This window comes from Gallus gallus, chromosome 4, assembly GCF_016699485.2.
Source record: "Gallus gallus isolate bGalGal1 chromosome 4, bGalGal1.mat.broiler.GRCg7b, whole genome shotgun sequence".
Taxonomy (NCBI): domain Eukaryota; kingdom Metazoa; phylum Chordata; class Aves; order Galliformes; family Phasianidae; genus Gallus; species Gallus gallus.
The window spans coordinates 24,720,560-24,739,241 of NC_052535.1; the positions used below are offsets into that span (position 1 = coordinate 24,720,560).

The 18,682-nt window shown below is 42.2% G+C and overlaps 1 protein-coding gene across 9 annotated transcripts in view; it reads left to right on the forward strand.

The window, feature by feature from the left end:
* The window catches only part of PALLD (palladin, cytoskeletal associated protein), a 187,558-nt gene that overhangs the window by 107,787 nt on the left and 61,089 nt on the right, over positions 1 to 18,682 (forward strand). Inside the window, exon 1 of one of the 9 annotated variants that reach the window (XM_040699537.2) lies at positions 14,529 to 14,690. The exons of the other annotated variants lie outside the window; for them this stretch is intronic. The gene's annotated coding sequence lies outside the window, so the exon portion shown is untranslated. Of the gene's footprint in view, positions 1 to 14,528; positions 14,691 to 18,682 lie in introns of those variants that run through there. 9 annotated transcript variants of the gene reach the window in all.

Consider the following 18,682-nt stretch of genomic DNA (forward strand, 5'->3'; position numbering starts at 1 on the left):
ATCCTCATATGCTATGGGTTTGCTTGGTCTTTTGTTTGTTTGTATGTTTTGTTTTGAGGTTTTGTTTTATTTGTTTGTTTTCTGCCCTTTTGGTCATACTATATGAACTAAATGACGCTGAAGTGCATTTGTTAGGCTAGAAAGTAAACCCATTTCAAGAAATGTATAAGTCTCTCCAGTTATTTTTCCTAGTCAGAATAGACAACACAGCTAGTAGAATTAGTGAATATGCCAAATGATCTCTCATCATGCTGGTGATACAGTGCATTAAACTTCCCGCCTAAGAACCACTGTCTGTTGCTGTTGCGCTTGCTCTCACAATGCACACTTGTAGAAGTCCACGAAACTTCTGTGATCCCATAAATTGCTGCCTAGCCACCAGCCTGCAGAACGGTTCCCTTGGCATATTCTCTCAAAGAGAAAATTTCACCTGTTTACCTTTAACAGTTTTGGTTCAGATGCAGCATCTGTAACCACAAAGTATTCCTCAGCCAAAACTGCACATAAGTCTCTGTAATTCTTCTGTAATACAAATGGCATGTGTTGGGTTTTGTCAAAAAAGGCCTTCTCCTGGCCCAGCTGAAACTTCAAAAGGGAAGGCAGCAAAGGTTGCTAATACATGTCACCAGTTAATAGGTGCTATCCATCGACACTGTCCATGGTCTTTAAGTTCACCATTGTTTTAAAGCCTAGTTAAAAGTTAGATTGGGACCTTAAAAACTAATACAACTGTAAACAAAAAATGCTCTTCCTAAGAATTTGTATCAAACATACATATAAAAAAATACATGAAGTTTATATAAATTAACTTATTGTATTTGATGTTGATCTCCTGTAATTCCTTTTAATCTTTATTCTCTCACTTTCACTCAGAATCTAATTTGGTTTCCCTGGCACCATCTGAGCAAATGTGAACACAACTCCTTGCTTTCAGTTTTCATGCCTTTTATCTGTGACTTGGAACAGGCTTTCTAGGAAAGTCCAGAGGTCTGTCATAATCCATTCTCTGTGCATGAACCATACGTTTCTGACTTGCTGAATAAATCTGGCTGGCAAATTCTGATGTCATACTGAACATGGGTAAAGCTGAATTTTTGGTAGGAAGGGTTGTTGCTTTTTTTGCTTGTTTTTAAATAAAAGAGCTTATGAACTGGCCAAATACGGCATTGCTTAGCTTAGAGGAAAAAAAATGGATGGTTCAGGCACTAGCAAGGTCATCTACCAAATTAATTATCTAGATAAATATTTGCATGCTGGAACATCCTTAGGATATAAGAACCTTCCTTTTTTTATTAATTTCAACTTCAAAACTTTAATTGCAAAGGTACCTAAAACTTCTTTGTATAAACCATTATAAAAATACATGTGATCAGATGGTTAGCATGGATTATTTCAGCACAAATAGAGTATTTTGCAAAGCTGTAAGCAGCTTTTAATCATAGATTTTAATCATAGAATGGCCTGGGTTGAAAAGGACCTCAAAGATCAACTAGTTTCAACCCTCTGCCACTAGCAGGGTCACCAACCACTAGACCAGGCTGCCCGGAGCCACATCCAGCCTGGCCTTGAATACCTCCAGAGATGGGGCATCCACAACCTCTCTGGGCAACCTGTTCCAGTGCTTCACCACCCTCTATGTGAAAAACTTCCTCTTAATATCTAACGTAAACCTCCTCTGTTTTACTTTAAAACCGTTCTCCCTTGTCCTATCGCTGTCCACCCTCATAAACTGTCATTCTCCCTCCTGTTTATAAACTCCTTTCACATACTGGAAGGCCACAGTGAGGTCTCCCTGGAGCCTTTACCAAGCTAAACAAGCCCAGTTCCCTCCACCTTTCCTCATAGGAGAGGTGCTCCAGCCCTCTGATAATCGTAGTGGCCCTCCTCTGAACCCCTTCCAACAGCTCCATGTTCTTGTGCTGGGGGCCCCAGGCCTGGATGCAGCACTCCAGATGGGGCCTCATGAGAGCTGAGTAGAGGGGCACAATCACCTCCCTCTCCCTGCTGGTCACTCCTTTTTAATGCAGCCCAGAACACAGTTGGCCTTATAGGCTGCAAGCGCACACTGCTGGTTCATGTCCAGCTTCTCGTTCACCAGGACCCCCAAGTCCTTCTCTGCTGGACTGCTGTCAAGGAGTTCTTCCCCCAGCCTGTCCAGGTCCCTCTCCTTCAGAAATGGCTTCCCTTTCCTTCAATGTATCGATTGCACCACTCAGGTTGGTGTTGTCTGCAAACTTGCTGAGGGTGCATTCAATTCCATTGTTTATGTCATTGATAAAGATGCTGAAGAGCACCAGTCCCAGGACTGACCCTTGGTAGACACCACTTGTGATAAGCCTCCACCCAGACATAGAACCATTGATCACAACCCTTTGGCTGCAACCAGCCAACCTGTTCTTCTAGCAGTGTGTTGCTGCTGTCTTTAAAAAAAGGTGATATACACTTGGAAGTAGCATATTGCTACTTATCATAGAGAACACTGCAGTAGGTTTTGCACCAGTACCTTTGGCATAGGTGAGGGTTGTGCTGCCTTTCTCTTCTGTGCCCATATACAGCATTTGCCAATGAAAGTACTTTTTATTTATACAAAGTACCATATAGTTGTGAAAAGGGTTCTCTTAAAAAGCATTCTTATGTAGTATACAGTGCTGGTATGCTCATGAACTGCTCAATAAGGAGCAACACCAGTCTACAGCTTTTCTGTATACTTTAGAACAATTGCATTCCTTTTTCAAAGCAAAAACGTAGCCATCACTATTATATAAATGTAAATCTTTCTTAGGAAGGCTGGTTCAATTCCCTCATTTCCTGTAGCATGCTAGCTTCAGCTTATTTTAGACTGTTTTTTTAAGCTCACAGAAAATGTAAATAAAGCATAAAAGTCTTGTCTGCAAGTCACACTATGTCATAGTGAACTTCCACTAGGAGTGCATTAACCGTAAGACTAACTATTGCAGACTACTGTTGAAGTCCTTTTTATTTTTATTTTTACCATTCTGTAATGTTTATTGCGAAGAATCTTGACTTCTCACAGACAAAAGTATGTATGTAACAAGGGCTGACAAAGCGCATGACTTGGTAATGCAGCATATATTTCTCTCTCAAACCTGCCTGGAAAGCAGTCGTCTAATTGCAGTTAACAGTGTCTTCTACCATTCAATGCATTTGCTCCATTGTGATAGTAACATACTGCAAAATGTTTTCCAGATCTGAATACAATACAATGGGGCATGTCAGTCATACATATGGAGAGTAGTACTTCCTATTCCCATGAATTTGTGCCCAGCTCTCTATTAAATGAGCATTGTCCTTGGCTGCTGCTGTAAATGCAAGTCAAATGTATGACTTTTTATTATTCGTAACTGCATTATATTTCAGAGTAGCTTTTATCCAGGTTTCCCCCAGGATATATTTTAGTACTTAAGCAATGAAGGTTCTGGCAGTACTATTTCAATGCTAAAGCACGTGGTTTTCATTCAGATGTATAATGTTAATGTTGCTCACATGGATTTGTAATCAGAAAAGCATGTTCTACAATTTAATGAGAAATCATTTCGAGCAATAAATTGATCTGTGGTATCTGAAATATAATTGCCCATATATAATTTTGGTTTCAGTGAAAGATGGCATCTCTTTTAGAATCCCACTTAAATATTTAGTTCACAAAATTCTCTAATGATAATTGAAATATATATATATGCGTATATGAATCCAATAGTTACAGTATCATGAAGAGCTTTTCTGCACAATCATGTGTAAATAATTAATGCCCTGCTATGAGTTCAGGCATTTAGTGCATGGTGCAGACTTCTTTTTACTATCAAGTGTCTGTTTTGTTTATCAAGATGAAAACACTGAGATATAAATGTTTTGTCTCCGTTTTTCTTGTGATTCCATGTAAACATACTTTGATAAGCTAAACTGTGTAGATTAATCTTAAAGTGGGAAAAGCTGTTCTTTGTGTTTTTGTGGTTACTTATGGATACTTGTGCACGTATCATCTATGTCTTTCCGTGAAAATTCAGAGAGAAGTTTGCTGAAAGCAACAATCAGCAAGCAGTCCTTGATTACATTATCTTGCTTTCAATGCACACATATACATCTTTCTACAGTATATGAAAATCTCTAGAAAAGGAAAAAAATATTAAGACTACAAACTATATGATGGTTGGTATAATTTGTGAATATAGTTTGATATGCAAGAAACAGCATATTTAGGCAAATATAGTGCCACTTGTAAAAAGTTTTTGGGGAGTTTCAGGGAACTCTTGACTGAGGAGTACAGTATCTTTTGCGTTAGTAGATAATATAAAAATAATAGTATGATCTAAAATAAAGAAATCATAATACGTGACGTTTGGGGGAAATAGAAATACATTTTGTAAGCAGAGGTAGCACCTCACCAATCTTTTCAAAATATTCAAAGGAATCAACAAGAAATATGTAGATAAGTGAAATCTAGTTGATACAGTCCACTGGATTTCCAAAGCTTTTCAACTTCCATCTCGAATGGCTTCTGAAGAAAATAAGCAGCCAAGGGATAAAAGCTTGACAAAATGTGTCTTCTTGCTCAAAGGAAAATAAAGAAAGAAAGTAACCAAAATTAGAAGAAGTCTGTTAAATCTTTAAAAAGCGGGAAATAACAAGCTACATTCCACACAGAACCGTGCTGAGTCTGGTATTGCTTATCATATATGCATCTTTTTCCAGATGGTTTGCACTTTAAATACTTCCGTTTTTTAGGTATTTAGGTACAATAGGTCTGTAAAGAATGATTTTTATCAGTTACATCCATGTATATTCTCATACTATGGAGGGAGGACTTACATGGGTCAGTGTTGCAGCTGAGCTTTCAGAGGGCAACATTCCAAGCCCTTGAGAAAGACACTGTCACATCTGATCTAGTTGCACCTGGTGCTTCACTGGATGCAAGAGAATAGTTGATGAGAGTGAGTTCACAGAGAGAGATGGAAGGATTGTGCTGTATGTGTAGAAACTGGCAGCTACCAAAATGAGAAGATGGTATGGGGAGCATATGCAGCCTACTGCATGGGTGTCCAACCTTTTGGCTTGCCTGGGCCACAGTGAGTGGAGAGGAATTGTCTTGGCCTGCATATAAAATATATAACGCAGGGCCAGGCTGTGGGGTGGGTGTGCTTATTCTATTGGCTGGAATACTGACACTGGGGTAAATTTTATCAATTTAACTACATGGAGTAATTAGAGAAATCTTGTACCTTGAAACCTGTTTGATGAGATGGAGAAAGATCTGGAATTGTCACTGAAAGTCAGATGAGTAACTTCCAGGCTGCTGCAAGATCATCTTTTTCATCTCAGAGGCCTAAATTGTGTGCATTCTTTGAAGTTTCCACCTAGCTTTTGTGTGGGCATTGCAAATACCACATTCAGCAGAGACGTAGTCTTGTTATTGCACAAGTGAATCATGAGCAAAAGAACAAACATAGAGCAGTACCCCAGGGGTCAGACAATGTGTACTTCCTCCCTGAGCCCACCCGTTCTGGCATCACTCACTGATGTCAGATGACAGGGACTGGTCAGTAAATTGTTTGCAGAATCAGCAGAGAGTTATTTGTCAGCAGTCTGAACACCTGCTGGGAATGATGGAGTTGTTCAGAAATAAACCAGGGCTGCTGTAGCCTGCAGGAATGGAGAGAATGAGCTCCAGGAGTTACTTTATTATTTGACATTCACATGTTCTTATGGCTTTTGCTTAATTTATTCTTTAAGATTTTTTTTATTTTTATTTTAATGTTAGCATTTTTCTTTGTCACTTAAACCCTAATGCTAAATCCTAAACCCTCGTCAAGAAACAGTTAACTTGAAACTAGGAGTTTTTTCTAGACATGTTCTACTAAGTTCTTCCTTTTATCTGTAGCCTATGTATCTTATTTAAGGTTTTGTTGTTGTTGTTTTAGCTGAATTTTAGCGTGTTTATGTACGTAACACAAATATGATGTGGTTGACATATTTATTATCCTGTATTCCTATTAAGCTGTTTCCTCATGTATTTTTAGAGTTTCTCACAAGCAAGCAAACTTGTTCAAGCCTCTACACAGAGCAAGAATGCAGTATAAAAATACTGGGGTTGGTGTTCTGTGGAGGAGAAACCGCAACTAAGTTGATGTGTTGGGAGCTGAAAGAGTGTTAGAAGGTGGTTATAATCGTCTGTTTGGACTCTCCCTTATTATTTTTTTCAGGCACTTCTGGCCAGGAGCAGCCACTGCTGCCCAGTACGCCGGTGACTTTATGCAGTGCTCTCTTTGTTCCTGCATGCTACTTGTTTTCTACCTCACTCAAACATCCACAGGAGCCTGTAGCAATGGAAAAATGGTTAGCATTTTTTAAGGGCCTCTTTTCATAATGTAATACTAGGGAATCTTATTGAGAAGCCCAGGCATGCTCCGGGGCTCTCAAACAGAATCAGGAAGCCAGACTTTCAGCTGCTACTCCTTTGATTTGCTTCAAAATACCATTCCTTGTCATGCTGCCTCAGGACAGACTCTCACAAGACTTGTACTGATTTTGAGTCATTACTTAGGGAAGGGTATTCCTTTTAAGGAGTCGCAGCTCAATGATTTCCTTAGTCAGAAATCTCTTTGAATATTCATTTTGTTTCAGTTGTCACTGTAGACATAGCCATTAAGTATACTCCTAAAATGTTATCATCTTTAGATTTCTATTTAAAGAAATAGAGGATACCCAGAGGTATTTATTTAAAATATGACTTTCACATCAGTTTCTGTGGTATCTCACATTAACAAGATTATACCTAAAAGATGTGAGCAGGGTGCAGTGACCAGCAAGGGGAACTTTCTTCGTGTCCTTCCTTGCCTGCTGTTGGCTTCCCATACACAGGGACAGTCCAACCGTGAATTCTTTCTGATGAATTACCTCATGCACTACTAAGTCTCAAGGAACAATAATAATAGTAGGAAATGTTCTTGTGGTGAATTTACACATAGTTCCAACAGATAAGCTCTTTTTTATAATAGTGAAAGAAAGAAAAAGAAAGCGGGGAGGGGAAAAAGAAGGTGGGGAGGGGAGAAGGCAGCACTGTTCAGGGATTCCTTGTTCTGTGCAATAAGCAGCAGTTACTGACATGCTGGAACCTGCTCTCAAGAACAGTGAGGAGTACGACGAGAATTTGTACGCTGAGTTTTTACACGGGACGTGTGTAAATTCGTTTTCCTTTGTCCTGTCGCCAGTGGTTCGCACATGCTGCCGCAGGTCCCGAAGGGCAGACCACTCAGTGCCGCCGCTCAGACCCTCGAAGCGATGGGACCGCAGCACCCATCCGGTACCGAGGCGCCGGCGCTGCGGCCGCGGGCGCCTCCGCGAAGCCCCTGCAGGGCCCGGCCCGGCCCGCCAGCGGCTCCTTACATGGGCATGGCCGCGGCTCGCCTGGGGCCCGGGCGGGGAGGCCGTTGGAGCCGGGCCGCGGCCCAGCTGGGGGCGGCGCGGCCCGGGGGGTTCAGGCAGACAAAGAACGGGCCCGGCTACCAAATAAGGAAGTCGGAGCCGGAGGATTTCAGAATAGGAGCAGGGGAAGTGGCTGTACGCTGCTCTGAGAAGGGACGGGGAAAAGGCGGGGGTTGGAGCTCGCGAGTTCGTCCTTATCCTTCTGTAATCTTCTGCCAGAAGAGCTGAGGAGCTCAAGCTGTATTTATCATATTTTCTCATGTTTCTGAAAGCTCTTTATGGATTTTGTTTATAAAGGAGGGGTCCTTGGCAGCCCCGTTGTTCAGCAGCTCAGAGATAAATGAGTCCTTCCTGGGGTAAAAAGAAAAAACACAAAACCCAACCAAAACCACACAAACGTGGTAAATAGCATTGGAAAACTTATGGTGATTTTTGATGTAGTATGTTGTTCTAACGAACACCTACAGATTCGTCTGGAAATGGCGTGTATGTATCTGGGAGAGACTGATGTGTAGCTGAGAACAGTAGTAGAGAAAGAGAGAAAATGAGGGAAATAACAAAAACAAAAAACCCCAAATCTTGACAACTCTGATAGAAAATGCTCTCATAGCAAAATGACTTGGTGGAAAAATATTTTGGGATGCAAAAATGCAAGTAAAGCTAACATTTTAAATATAGGTATGGAATTCTCTCCCTGTGCTCCTAATTCTCAGTGCCCTAGGACTTTTTTCTTCCTACTGATGTGGGCCAAATTACAAAGGTTTTACTCCCAGCAGAAGAGACAGAACACTTCATCTTTTCACTTCAGACCTGCTCAGAGAAGGAAGACTCAACACAACAGAAACATTCAGTACATCAAGGCACACCTGTGATCTCTGCTCACTGTGAATGCTACAACAGAGAAAACTGAATAGCTGTGGGCTCAAACCTGAGTGATAATGTTTAACATACTGGTCTGCTCTGCTCTGGTTTCAAAATGTTTGCAATATAATCTCCCTCAAATTCATACCCTCCATAGCAAACAATTTTAGCACTGTGAGTGTGACATACTGATGAAAAGAAGTAAGCTATGCCTCAATCTTGGAAGCTGTGACAAGATCAGCTCCTGACTGCTACTGAAGAATGTTTGCAGTATTATGGGTGAAGCCTGACTCAAAAGATACAGCGTCTTCATCTTTCCTGACAGCCATCCCAATCACAGCAGCTGTAGGTTACTAAAGTTTAACTGATTGAAAAATATGACACACTCGATATTAACAGGTCAGGAGCATTAAAGCAGAGAATGTAGTGCTGAAGTGAGAGCTGGAAACTGGGAACTGGAATTCTGGGTGACATTTTGGTCTCTTTAACCACCAGTGACCTTATGTAACCCTCCTAATGTTTCTACTGTCTGAAATGTAGGCATATCTGTCCCAGATCCACAGTGATGCTTGTGAATATGACATTAAGATCACAGCTGAAAAGTGTTATGTTAATTTTACTGAGAACTGAAGAAGACATCATAGGTACAATGCTAATGACACCACAGAGGGTAAGCCTGAGGCAAAGTTCTTTAGCTCTTGATCCCAGTGTGGTGACTGAAATAGAGAATATATGACAATTCTCTTCGTTAATTAAAAGAAGAGAATCGGAAAGGTAGAGAGAGGGAGGATGAAAGTGCAAAGAAAAGCTGCAAGAGCTGGAAAACAAATACTAAGCACAACTGCATAAGCTTGGGAGAGAGTTATGAAGCTGGACTGAAACTTAGTGAATGGTTCTCCTTTGTGGTGCTAGGGAGGCAGCTTAACACCTTAACTCCTTGCGAGTCTGAGCAGTGAATTGGTTTCCAGATTGTATCTTGTTATCTTTAAAGTAGCTATTTCCAGAGTTCATCAGCATGCTCTACCAGTAGTCATGCAGGCCAGGAAACTTTTAAGGATTACTCACAACCAAACAGACACTTGGGGATGCCCAAGTGTCTCGGTACTGTGAAGGCCATTGGGATGCTTGGGCTGTGTAGACACACTTGTTGGTCTTGTTCCTTGCTGGCGAGTGACTGTAGAGTAGAGCAAGAATTTTCTTCGTGCTGTCACAGGGGTTGCGCAGTGAGTCTCATCAATATCATCTAAGTAATTTTGTGCCCGGAAGACCTTTGCTATTTTTAGTCCAAAAGATGAAGTAATCAGTATTAAAGCAAAGATGGCTTAAGCATGAGTCATTTCATCACTGTGTATGTTCGTGTGTGTATACATATGTCCTAGAGTAGTAATCATCTCATAAAAATAGTCTCAGTGATAGAAATTTCAAAGTTTTATTTTCTCTACATATATTTAGAAGTTTGTGAAAAGGCCCTGTTTTCATTCCATTTTTGTTGAATTGTGTTTTAATAGATCAGAGGCTTTGCAGTGTGATTTGATTTCAAACCACAGCTCTGGCTATGGTTTCCTCTGTAAAAATGCAGGATGGGATTGGCAGAATTGAAAGTGATGGAAAATGTTTGCTCAGATAATGTTACTTGTAACAAACGTGATATTTTGTTTTCCAGCAGTGCTGAGGAAAACAAAAGCCACGAGCAACTTAGTGCTTCTAGTTCAGATATTGTGGATTTTGATGGCAGGAAAGAATACGAACAAAGTACTACCAGAGTTACCAGCTCAGTGTCTGCCAATGCCAGCTGTGTTAGCCAGTACAAGCTGCTTGTAATATGGGATTAAAGAGACTTCTGAAATAGTACTAAATGCTTTGGACTTGTACATGTTTGGTAATTGCCATTTTGGACATATAGTTAGTACTCTCTGGTTTTTTTGGAAAACATAACTTGCATTCTGGCCTTGAAATCACAAAACGTCATTTATGGGAGAAAAACAGGGAGATTGCTCCATAAATCATTGAATTCAGTCAGCTGCATATGAATCAGTCTGAATGTTTGTCTGCTCTTCCAGTTCCTTCTTCTGGTCCTTCAGAGTCTAATACAGCCATTTCCATCAGAGCTTAACAGTGTTTGAACTATAAATACAATGCAAAACTCTACTGTGGCTGGCTGAATACTAGCTATTGTAAATGACAGTGTTTATGTACTGTATTAAATGTACTTCCATCACTGCTGATAAACTGCAAGCAAAAAGATTACATTTAAATACAACACATTATTGTGCAATACTTTAAGGACTGTCTCAAGAACTTCACCGAAATGTTCTATCTTCACTTGTTTTCTCTCAGATTGCTGGATGTAATTCCTTAGTGTAAGGTCTTTCCCTCAACATTTCAGTTTTTTTCTGACATCATTCTTTCTAGTTTTCATACTCCAAGCAGTACTATTTCATGCTTTTCTCAGCCTGTTTCAAAAAGAAAAATAAGTTAAAGAGAAAAAGTAAGTTAACTCAGAATGAGTTTGAGTTTCCTATGAAGCAAATGCTACGTACACATGAAAAAATAGCTATTTAAATAATTTGATCTTCCTGTAAAACAAACGTCAAAGTTAGTTGATACAGATCTATAGATTAAGTACTCAAGCATCTCTGTTATAATTTCATGTGAAATGGAGTCAGTTATGTCAGTGTGTCTTTTCACAGAGTTATGTAAAATCACACTTTCATTTTGTGAAGATTCACAAAGTTTGAATCACTCCTGGTAAAAAACTGCTCACACTTATTCAGTCCAGTCACCTTGGGGCTCACCTGTTTTCACTGTTTTACTAACAGCATTTTCCATTATTTCCATTAGTCCCTAGAAGTTAGTTGTTGCTTCTTTTGCTCTTTACTGTGTTTTTTCAAAAGCAGCTTTTTATAATGATCATCACATTAAAAATGTTTCATTTAAATATTAGCACTTCACTGGAGTTGTATACACTTGTCTTTTATAGGCAAATTAATTTACCTCATTTTAATTTGCAAGTTGTCCTCTACTGCAAATATCTGGAAACTTCTTAAACTAGAAATGAATGTTTGTGGGAATGGAATGATAGGCAAAGCTGTTTACAAGAAGGAATGACAGATAATATTAACTTTAGCATACGGTTTTGTCTCCTTTCTCTTTGGATCTCTGTCTCCCATTGTGCCTTGTATTTGGTTCCCAATAGTTTGAGCTCATCTGCACTCTCCATGCTCAGTTAGGCTCATGGAGTCACGGTGAAGCAAGTGTCTTGAACTAAGCTGATGTGCACAACTTGTCTTTTTGCTTTCATCTTCCATCCCCATGAAGTGAACATGAACGTATGTAGCCATAGAACTCTTCTGCAAAATTCCTGCAACATATCTGCAAAATATGTGCAGTGCAAGAGCTGTCACAGAAGAAAAAATATCAGAGAACCCAGAGGGCTTTTTTTCAGTATCAACTCACTCTGTTACAAGCAAATACAGAGGAGAAGGTGCAGAGAAGACACGTGAGGTTCAGTTACTGTTTTTCTATACTAGGCTTTTTTTACTGTATGTCAGTTCTTTGTTATGTGTTAAGATTATCTGCAGCCATTATTGGCTGAATTTTGTTCTGCTTGTTCAGTGTATGTACCAAAATCATATAGAAACCTGATTAGTGATGAGTGATATTATTTATATTTTTATGTTACCTTAGTACTACATCTGTGAGCTACTTCTCTCTACAACTACTTGAAGGGAGGTTGTGGTGAGGTGGGGATCAGCCTCTTCTCCCATTTAACTAGCTATAGGACTAGAGGGAATGGCTTCAAGTTGCACCAGAGGAGATTTAGGTTGGACATTAGGAAAACTGTCTGAAAGAGTGGTTAGATGCTGCAGCAGGCTGCCCAGGGAGGTGGCGGAGTCACTGTCCCGGGAGGTGTTCAAGAGATGCTTAGATGTTGTACCGAGGGACATGCTTTAGTGGGAAGTATTGGTGATAGGTGGATGGTTGTACTGGATGATCTTGGAGGTCTTTTCCAACCTTGGCCATTCTATGGTTCTACCATGCTTCTTCCCCTAGCAGTGTATCAGCACTGGAAGCAGAGTACCAGCGCAGCACCAGTTTTCTCACTGCCAGGATCTGGCCTGTCATTCTGTTCTAGCCATGGGGAGATGCTTTGTTTCCCCCTCTCTTTTTCCTAGTTGGCAGTGTACTTCTGATCTCCCTGGTGCATGCTGAAGTGGTCAAGTAAGGTGAAAGTGGTTTCTGAGCCCTAAAGAGGGAAGGGTAAAGAGAAAGGGTAAGGGGGCTTAGGGAAGCAAGGGAGGAATAACCACATGCACCATTACAGGTTAGGGGATGACCTGCTGGAGATGAACTCTGCAGAGAAGGACTTGCGGGTCCTGATGGACGACAGGTTGGCCATGAGTCAGAAGTGTGCCCTTGTGGCCGAGAAGGCCAATGGGATCCTGAGGTGCCTTAAAAAGAGTGTGGACAGTGGGTCAAGGGAGGTCATCCTCCCCCTCTACTCTGCCCTGATGAGACTACATTTAGAATACCGTGTCCAGTTCTGGGCTCCCCAGTTCAAAAACAACAGGGATCTCCTAGAAGGAGTCCAGTGGAGGGCCACAAAGATGATTAAGGTCCTGGAGCATCTCCCATAAGAAAGGCTGAGTGACCTGGGTCAGTTCAGCCGGGGAAGAGAAGTCTGAGGGGGATCTGATAAATGTTTATAAATATCTAAAGGGGGGTGGGATGCAAACAGATGAGGCCAGGCTCTTCTCAGTGGTGTGTAGCGATTGGACAAGGAGTAATGGCCTAAAATTTGGACATAGGAAGTTCTGTCCTAACATGCAGAAGAACTTTTTACATTAAGGATATCCGGAACAGGTTGCCCAGAGAGGTTGTGGAGTCTCCTTCTATGGAGATATTCAAGACCCATCTGGACACCTACCTGTGCAACTTACTGTAGGGAATCTGCTTTAGCAGGGGGATTGGACTCAATGCTCTCTTGATGTCCTTTCCAACCCCTGCAATTCTGTGATTGTTCACTGTAGAGTGAAATATCTCAGGTCCTGCTCGTCGTGGGGATTCATACTGGTTGGAGAACAGTAGCCATGATTATGGTCTTGTATAAATCCAGCAGATTCCATGAATCCAGAGCTGGGCTGTAATACACTGTTTGGAAAGCTGAGCTGAACAAAGAGAAGTACCCTAAAATCTTTTAACCGTTGTCCAAGATATTTAATACTTTTCTGTTCATATGCTTTTTGGCTGTCCATATAAAGGAAAATCCAAGCAATACCACTGATCGCTGCTGTAGATTAAGCATGGATGTAAGGACAGAAATTTTCTGGATGTATGTTTTGGATATGCCTGTCTTGTTTCAAGTACGTGTTTATGTAGATCTTGCTGATGATTTGTTGTAGTCTTTGCCATGTAGTCTGCGAGAAAGCACTGCAGCCCAAATGGATTCAAATAGGAAGGGTGTGGAGCAGCAATAGAAGTCTATTCTTTGGTCTTCATATGCTTGTGGGGAAAAAGGTACCAAAGGCTCTAAATGATGCCTTTAGGGGAGCATGCAGTAGTAATTATCATCTGCAAAGTGAATGTTTGGCACTTTGGGTGAGTTTGTGCCATTAGGCTGCAAAATGGTTTTGTAGCACGTGGTATATGTTCTGAGCTCTCATGCTGTTCTCTGATTGTTAAGAAGACACGGGAGACTGTAAAATAGGTGTCTAAAGGGTGCAACAGACTTCTGTGGATTTTCTGAAGTGTTTTGAATTTTAAATGCAGTTTCACCTGAAAACCCGGGGATCTGATAGTAATGAGTGGTGGTACAAGTGATATTTTAGAAGAACATAAAGCATCTAAAAGCTTAAAAGATTGATTTGAGATACAGCCTCCAAGGTCCTACATCACAATGTGTCAGCATCCCACCCATTGTGCCACATAGAAGCGATAGGGCAACCTGGGAATTGCTTCTCCACAGGGAAGCTGCCCTCAGCTCTGGAGCAAATCTTTGTGCCGCTATGTGGGCCGCGGCGCGAGCCTTTTTACTTTGGCAAAACGCGTGTCAAAAAGTCCCGGCTGTTGCAGCTCCAAGGAGGGCCTCGTCAAGGCTCTGCAGTTCGCGACGGAGGGAAAGACGCCGCCGCCGCCGCCGGTGATTCGCTGTGGGAAACCCGCCGTTCCCAGCAGCTTGGCAACGCCTCTCGCTCTCATCGGGCAGCTCGGGGCGGCGCGCGACTCTTATCGTGAAGCAGCCGAGGCGGGAAGCTCGGCAGAGGCTCAGCGGTCGCGGCGCGCTGCCCGCCCGCCCTATATAGCGCCGTTACCTGCGGCGCGCTCGCGCTGCGCCCCGGCCCTCGGAGCCGCGCCGGGCGATGAGCGAGTTGCCGGCCGGAGTTGCGCAGGTGAGGCGGGGCGGCCTTCTGCGGCCGAGGGCGCGGGACGGGCGGCGGAGCGGGGCTGGCCGGAGCGCGCGGTGCCGAGCGCGTTGTCTTCGAGCCGCTGTTTGCCTGGCTCTCCCTGGCCCCTTTCAACAATAGGTAGCCACAGAGTCGGCGCTTCGCTTGCCGTCCTCGGCCGCCTGCTGAGGGTTTCCCATATGGAAGGGATGGTGCGTGTAGCTGGCTGTGTGGCTTAAGACTTGCTGAAGTTTAGTCTGTCCTGTTAGCGCCGAGACGCGAGCGCTCTGTGCAAGCTTCAGCTGCTTACTTGGTAGGAGACCGCCGGAACCCGCCGGTGCTCCGGGTGCAAGCGGGGTTGGCTGGGAGAGGAGGACTCGGTGCTGTAAGAAAGCGTCTATGGCTTGTTACCAAAATTAGCCAAGTTAACCCTGAAAATCCGGGGTTTTATCCTGTGGAATTCGTGAGTTGGTAAGGAGGACATATTTGGTGCCTTAGGAGCGATCTACCCGTGCGGCTGGCTTTTTGGTCCGTGTTTATAATGGAGTGCTGAAAGGAATTCAGTGTTACCTAGTAACTTTGTAACTTATAACACTGACTGCTTCCGAGATGTTTCGTTTTGTTTTTTCAAAGTCTGCGGCAGACATTTGTTTGAATTTTAGTAGTGGGGACCAAAAAATAAAAAAATAAAAAAGCGAAAGTTTCCTGGCAGCAGATGTGTAATTAGAAAGAAGGCTGGGAAAAGTAAGACTGGCCTTCCTTGTAATGATGTGTTTACTGAAACTTGGAAAGCAGAGCGATGCGTTGGCTATCAAAGAGAAACCAATGTCTGCTGTTGGAACGTTTGGATCAGCCTTATATTAAGAAATACGGTACTGCAGAGCATACGTCTAAAAATAGGAGTGGACTCCTATAGCTGTGTTTCACTGGGCTTTGAGGTCAAGAAACCGTTTTTCCACAGTATTCTCTGGCAGTATTGAACTGAAACTATGATTCCTGGGACAAAACGTTATATTTGTGAAGTTAACTCCGTGTAATGCATTACGTATGGAAGAATTTGTCCACTAATATGTCTGTGTGCACCTAAATCCGGTCGAGTTCTAAGGTGAGAAAACCAACAATGGTGTTTGTAAGGCAGCCCTAGTTTGCCGCCATCCTATGATTCACAGTGCATACCAGACGTTGAAGGATTAAGATATATAAGTGATAACAGGAAGATGGAAAAAAACATATAAATTAAATGGCTCTCAGGCTCTGTTCACTGATTGCATGCGAACCACTTCAAGTATGATAAAAGCAGGCAAATACTTTTAAGAACAGAATTTGAACAGAGATTCTGTTGCATCCTGCTTTTGGATAGTGAACAAAGCCTGGAAGAACTGTGATATAATTTTCTGGTACTCTTTTTTCCGAGCTAGAAGGAGAAACTGTGGAAGAATATAGAATCGTAGAATGGCCTGGGTTGAAAAGGACCACAGCGATCACCTAGTTTCAACCCCCTGCTATGGGCAGGGTTGCCAACCACTAGACCAGGCTGCCCAGAGCCACATCCAGCCTGGCCTTGAACGCCTCCAGGGATGGGGCGTCCACAACCTCTCTGGGCAACCTGTTCCAGTGCTTCAACACCCTCTGTGTGAAAAACTTCTTCCTAATATCTAGCCCAAATCCCTCCTGTCTCAGTTTAAAACCATTCTCCCTTGTCCTCTCACTATCCAGCCTTGTAAACAGCCGTTGCCCCTCCTGTTTATACGCTCCCTTCAAGTACTGGAAGGCCACAATGAGGTCTCCCTGGAGCCTTCTTTTTTCCAAGCTAAACAAGCCCAGTTCCCTCAACCTTTCTTCATAGGAGAGGTGCTCCAGCCTGTTGATCATCGTAGTGGCCCTCCTCTGGACCCGTTCCAAGAGCTCCACGTCCTTCCTGTATTTGGGGCTCCAGGTCTGGACGCAGTACTCCAGATGAGGCCTCACAAGAACTGAGTAGAGGGGGACAATCACCTCCTCTGCTTGCTGGCCACTCCTTTTTTAATGCAGCCCAGAATACAGTTGGCCTTCTGGGCTGCAAGCACACACTGCTGGATCATGTCTAGCTTCTTATCCATCAGGACCCCCCAGTCCTTCTCCATGGGGCTGCTCTCAAGGGATTCTTCCCCAGTCTGTTTAAACACCTGGGATTATCCTGGCCCAAGTGCAGCACCTTGCACTTGGCATTGTTGAACCTCATTAGGTTCACATGGACCCACTTCTCCAGCCTGGCCAGGTCCCTCTGGATGGTTTCCCTTCCTTCCAATGTATCGACCGCACCGCTCACTTTGGTGTCATCTGCAAACTTGCTGAGGGAGCACTTGGGAATGATTTTGAGTAAAAGAAACCAGGAAGATTGGGTAGGATGTATACGGATGTTTTTACAATTTTTGAAACTCTTAGAAATACTCAGGTAGGATTTTGTTGGAATTAGAAGCATCTCATTGGGATAAAAAATGTTTCCATCGTCTTTGAGATAGTAGAAACCATGTATCACAAAGTCAGAATTTGCCAAGAATTTCTATATGCTAGAAGCTGACATAGGTTTTGTAAAATCAGGATGGTGCATACATGGTAATGATTTCTTAGCAGTTGGCAGATATGTGTATCTTTTCATGCAGCTTTATGAGCACCAAGCAGATGTGTTGGGTTGGTTTTTTCTGGGGGGGTTGGGCAGGGCTAAATTAAAATACTGTTTTGCGAGTTAAAGTGTATTTTAAATAACAATAAGCAGCTGGGTTATCAGGATACCATTAAAAAGCACTGCTGTAAATGTATGTTTTTGTGTTCTTGTACTTAATGAAGCCCTAGAAATTCTCTATTCTTAAAATTATTTTTAATTTCACTTTCTTTATAAGAGCCAGGCAGTTATATGTGTTTGGGTCAAGCTCATCTTGCTGGACACCTGTGCACCTATTACTGTGGGCCTATTAGATTTGACAAGCACAGGACTACGGCTTTCTCTTTGCAGAGATTGTGATGATTGTCACGTGGAAATATTTGCAAAATGTTATTCTTTAGTTTAGACAGTAGAGGATGGATCTGCAGTTCTGGGCAGAAGAAAGAATTCAGTATTCTCTGCTCTGCACTAAAGAATGATTCCAGCATATATGATGGTTGTTTAGGGCAGGAAAAGGCAACCTCTCCACAAATAGGGGCAAGGTTGCGGCTTTGTGGTCTGTATGATTTCAGCAGCCATTTCTAAGAACTATGTTAGCTATGTTAGATCAGCGTGCCTCTGCTTCTGTAAGGACACGGTGGTAAATTTGATGAGTAATGTTCAGCTGTCAGCCTTTGGGCATTGTAAGAGAAAGGGAGCAATGTAACTGGAACAGACCTGTGGGACAAGATGCTGGTCAGCCCCTTAAATGGAGAATTCCTTGTTTCTGTACTATGTAGAATTTCTTTTTGCTTCAAAACAGTCAGGGAGAGAATTGCCTTACCTGATTCTTAGAAGCTGATGTAGTTTGTAAAAAATAAAGTGGAAAAAAAGCATTCCTTTGGTGGAAAACTATTGTACGCTTCAAATAACAAATTAATTCCTCTGCCAACTGTGGTCTAAGTAGCTGCTTTGTGATTTTATTTTTGCCAACGTTAATGTGAACCTGTGTACCTGCAAGCGTAGTAGAGCATCAGGTAGTGTGGTATCCTCTAGGTAGATGTACTGTGTGTACTGTACCATTTCTTGTAGATTATCAATAGTGGTGGTCACTCAACACAGAAGATAAGGAGACAAAAACCTGTATTTTACAAAGCTGAGTTTCAAAGATGAATCTGCATAGATAAGGGGAGTGCATGGGGTGCAGTGAGAAGAAACTATTTGAAAGATAAGCTTATGTACTACTGGTTACATAGTTTCCATACAAAATGTTTTATGTTACTGTCATATGTATTTCTGTTTGTTGTTTACTCTCCAAGAAAGAAGTGCTTTAATACTTAGGGGCCTACTAGATCTTTACTGACATGAGAAGAGTTGG